The sequence below is a fragment of the Dasypus novemcinctus genome, chromosome 4 (assembly GCF_030445035.2).
Source record: "Dasypus novemcinctus isolate mDasNov1 chromosome 4, mDasNov1.1.hap2, whole genome shotgun sequence".
In the NCBI taxonomy this organism is placed as follows: Eukaryota; Metazoa; Chordata; class Mammalia; order Cingulata; family Dasypodidae; genus Dasypus; species Dasypus novemcinctus.
In genome coordinates, this window is record NC_080676.1 from 61,760,888 (window position 1) to 61,765,534 (window position 4,647).

General features: G+C 40.3%; 1 pseudogene; it reads left to right on the forward strand.

Moving 5' to 3' along the window:
• Positions 1 to 949: 949 nt before the first annotated feature.
• On the forward strand, positions 950 to 4,248 carry LOC101427986 (tudor domain-containing protein 3-like; annotated as a pseudogene).
• The last annotated feature ends 399 nt before the right edge of the window (positions 4,249 to 4,647 follow it).

The following is a 4,647-nucleotide window of genomic DNA, read 5'->3' on the forward strand; positions in this document are numbered from 1 at the left end:
TTGGTTCTGGGAGGCGCAACAAGTACCAAATACGATAAGTACCAAACAAATTTTTCCCATAAAGAATAATGTAAACAAATTTAATGTGTTCCCAAACCAAAGAAATGAACATTTTTAAGGCAATACGTGAAAAGACAGAGTTGTATATCATTACTTTACATGAGAAATAAATCTAAAAATTAATAAATACTTAGGTTAAGTAAAACAAAGACTTCACTTTGCCTGGGCTGAGAAGAGTCCATGGCCTAATGGGAAGGTGGGAGGAGAGTGGTGAGGAGGAGAGGTTACATGGAGTGTTGCTTGGAAGGAGAGTTCCCTTCCAGTAGAACATTGGGCACTTGCACTCCAGGTTCTTTCTCTTTTCTGCCTTTTCTCAACTTGCACCACAGGCTCTGACACACTCTGACACATTCACTAAAAACATATCCAGCGAAGACTGCTTCTGTCTTTTTTTCAGAATTCCTCAAAAGTGTGAAATTGTTTGATCATTCAATAAATTCACATTTCTGCTTGTCAGAGTTTTGTCTGGATGGTACTTCTCCACAAAGTTTTGAACTTCTGCCCATTTTGAACGCATTTCTTTTATCAAGGAACTGAGGACATCTTCCCTTAACAACTCCTCACCTGAAGAAACCTTTTCAGCCACCTCTTTTTGCTGCTCCTCCTGTAGTTCCTGCAGCTCCTCAGTGCTGAGCTCTTCACGATGTTCCTCCACTAACTCCTCAACATCAGCAGCATCGACCTCCAGACCTGTGGACTGACCCAAAGATACAATATCATGCTCAATTGTATCCTCCGTACCTGCAGGCTTGGGGTCAGCCTCAAACTCTTCTAAGTCTTTCTGAGTCACAGCTTCTGGCCACAAGTTCTCCCAAGCTGAATTCATCATCCTGTAAGAGACTTTGTTCCAGGCCTTATCAATAAGGTTAAGGCAGAGCAGGATATTGAAATGCTCCTTCTGGAATTCTGTGAGGGTCAACTGGGTGTCAGAGGTGATCTCAAAGCACCTCTGGAAAAGCGCCTTGTGTACAGCTTTTTGAAGTTTGAAATGACCTGCTGGTCCATGGGCTGGATGAGAGGAGTAGTGCCAGGGGGCAGGAAGCTTACAGTGATGAAGCTGAACTCCAGTAAGTCATCCTCCAAGCCTGGAGGGAGGGCAGGAGCAGTGTCCAAAGGTAGGAGAGCTTTCAGAGGCAAATCTTTCTCCAGCAATTATTTTTTCACAAAGGGACCAAGCACTTCATTTATCTACCTGGTGAAAAATTCCCTCATGACCCAAGCCTGGCTGTTTGCCCTCCACAGCTCATGGGGTTTTCTTTTTATGACATTATGCTTCTTGAAAATGTATGGGTTTTCAGTATGATAGACTAGTAGAGACTTGTGTTTTCAGTCCCCGCTAGCATTCCCACACAACAATAGAGTAGGCCTGTCCTTCATTGGTTTGTGGTCTGGTAATGCCTTCTCCTCTTTCGTGATGTAGGTCCTACTTGGCATTTTTTCCCAAACATTCTGGTCTCATCACAGTTAAAAATTTGGTGGGGAATAAAACCCTCAGCCTTTACATAGACTTGAAATTCACTGATGAATTAATCAGCAGCCTTTTTATTAGCACTCGCTGCCTCACCATGCCTGCCTCATGACACTATAAATCTCTGTTTAGAATGATGAAACCAGCCATGACTGGCCTTGAAAACTTCAACATTCATCACTCAGTTCTTATTTGTTTTTCAAAAGATCCACATGCAAAACTTTTTGTTTTTTCTCATCTCATGACTTCTCTCCTGCTAACTACTTCTCGTTTACCCATATTAATAACAGCTTTCCAACTTCCTTGAGTGTTTGGGAATATTGCTTTGTTACTGCTTTAACACCCTTCACAACCTCAGCCTTTTTTGTTGCTTCTTTATTCTTTTTTTTATTTTAACCCCCCCCTCCCCCCGCCCCCCCGTTGTCTGTTCTCTGTGTCTATTTGCTGCATATTGTTTCTTTGTCCGCTTCTGTTGTCGTCAGCAGCACGGGAAGTGTGGGCGGCGCCATTCCTGGGCAGGCTGCACTTTCTTTCGCGCTGGGTAGCTCTCCTTATGGGGCACACTCCTTGCGCGTGGGACTCCCCTGTGCAGGGGACTCCCCTGCGTGGCAGGGCACTCCTTGCGTGCATCAGCACTGCGCATGGGCCAGCTCCACACGGGTCAAGGAGGCCCGGGGTTTGAACCGCGGACCTCCCATGTGGTAGACGGACGTCCTAACCACTGGGCCAAGTCCGTTTCCCCTCTTTATTCTTAATGATGGCAGAGACTGTAGTTCTAGGCATACCGTGTTCCCTAGCAAGATCAGTAATGTGAACTCTGCTGTCATATTTACCTATTATTTCTTTTTTTTTTGCTCAATGGTGGTGGGAATTAGTTTTCATTTCTGCTCAGCACTATCACTGCTCATTTTCTTAGGACCCATGATGAGGAAAAAATGCAAAATGCACAAAATGAACACAGAAGCAAAGATAAGACCACAATGGGATGTGCACAGGGCAAGAACTACCACAGGACTAACACGTGGCCCTTTGTTTCAGCTGGAAAGGGTAGCGAGTCATGAGGCAACCGACACAGACAAGTTCTAGCTTGCATGTTGAGTACCAAAATTTTCACCTCACAATGAGTTGAGTACCAAGGAATGACTGTAATCAACCAGGACATCTTTCTCAAAATGGTATCAGGCAACCAAGAAATTAAAACCTCCTCATTTGCAAAGAGACACTCAAAATTCAAAGTCAACGTTTAGAAGACACTGGATTTCCTAGAAACAGAGGTATGAAAGACCAATTACTTCTTCAGGATCTCTGAAGTATGAGCTGAAAAAAGAACCAAAAGTATGATAGGCCATATTCTAAATATGATAGAACTAAAGATACTTCAATCCTTCAAGTTCTCAGAACAATGATAGTACTTTTAAAAAAAGAGATAACTTTCTTGCAAAGCAGACCAGGAAAATGGCCAATTTATCAGAGGCAAAAGAGAATCTACTTCCTCAAGAATCCATAGATTATAGTTATCAAAAATGTGGGAAAAGAGAAAATCAAACAGCAAATCCTGATCATTTTTATGACAGGAAACCATAAGGAAGCTTTCAGTGGTATAAAACTTGAAAATATTTTAATGATTACCAGAATTCTGTTAGAATGAACAGTTTCAATGATTACCAGAATTCTGTTAGAAGGAACAGTTTCATTGGTGATCCAAATGGAGAGGCAAAAATGGCACTGAAGTGTAAGCAAGCAGGACCTAATAAATCAGCAGAACCCATCACAACTACACACTATGATGACAAAATATTTTGTAATAGTGGGCCCAAAAGATCTGGTCCAATTAAACAAACAAACAAACAAACAAACAAAAGTACTAGAATCATCTATTCCCATGGAGTATGCAAAAATGTGGAAACCTGGAGATGAATGTTCTGTACTTTATTGGAAGGAAAACAGTTTTACTGAACAAAAGTTGAAGCTCTCCATTCTTTGGGTATGACAGCACTTGTTAAATTCATTGATTACAGAAACCATGAAGAGGTGCTGCTAAGCAATATCAGGCCCATTCAAACACAGGCATAGGACCAAACTCTTGAATTCCACAGAGAAAGTAATGACCAACTTGGCCCACCCAGCAGTTTTACCAACCTCCCCAGGTTCAGAAATAACATGAAAAGAGCCTTCATGAAGAAAGGAGCAATTGACAGAGGCAACCTGGCCAAAACCTGTTGCTAGACCTCCTACCCTCCCTTCAGACCAAAATGCAGCCACAGCAGATATTATTAATTGAAGAACAAAAAGGCAGATTCTGAAGAAAAAAGAAAAAAGATTCAACCCTTTCAAATAATGGGGAAAAATACTGAATTAAATAAAGCAAATACCTTCTACAAAAGATTTTTTTTTCTTCTTCCATCAATAAAACCAATAAACTAAAAAAAAAAAAAAAAGGTAGATTATATGAAAGTTCCATAAATGCTTGTCTTATGTTGAATAAGTTATTATTGCTTCCACTGGTATTTTAAAGTATGTACAGATATATATGGGTATACAACTAGATAGATTTTTTTATTTGAATAGCTGGTGTCATTAGAAAATGATTCTAGAAAATCTCAGACAGCATTGCAATTTATTTTATATGTGTAGACTCATAAAAAATGATATTTCTCCAATACAAGTTTTAAAACAGTGATTATATTGAACTTTAATGTCAACAAATAAAATTTTCTAAAATCCCAAATTATCTTTGGAGACTTGGATTTGTAGATTACTGGGGGGAGTTAGTTAATAATATTTACCTGAGGACTTCTAAAAATATTAAAATTCAGAATGCTAAGAATTATGAAAAGTCTTAAGTTTTCCCCTAATTTCAAACTAACAAGTTAACCTGCCACAGTTTCATGGATGCTAACAGAAGACACAAAAGTCCTGGGTCAGAGACACTGTTTCTCACAGGAACAGCATTAGCTAGAGTATCAACATTTTTCCAGGTCCCTGAACAGCAATTGCCACAGGGCAACCCAAAAAGGGCCAGGTGATCCCGGTATGGACACACAGTGCATTGTGTTACCAGGAGAAGTTGCCCAAGCTTAAGGAACCCAAAGATTTTATAGTGGCAATAAAATTGCCTA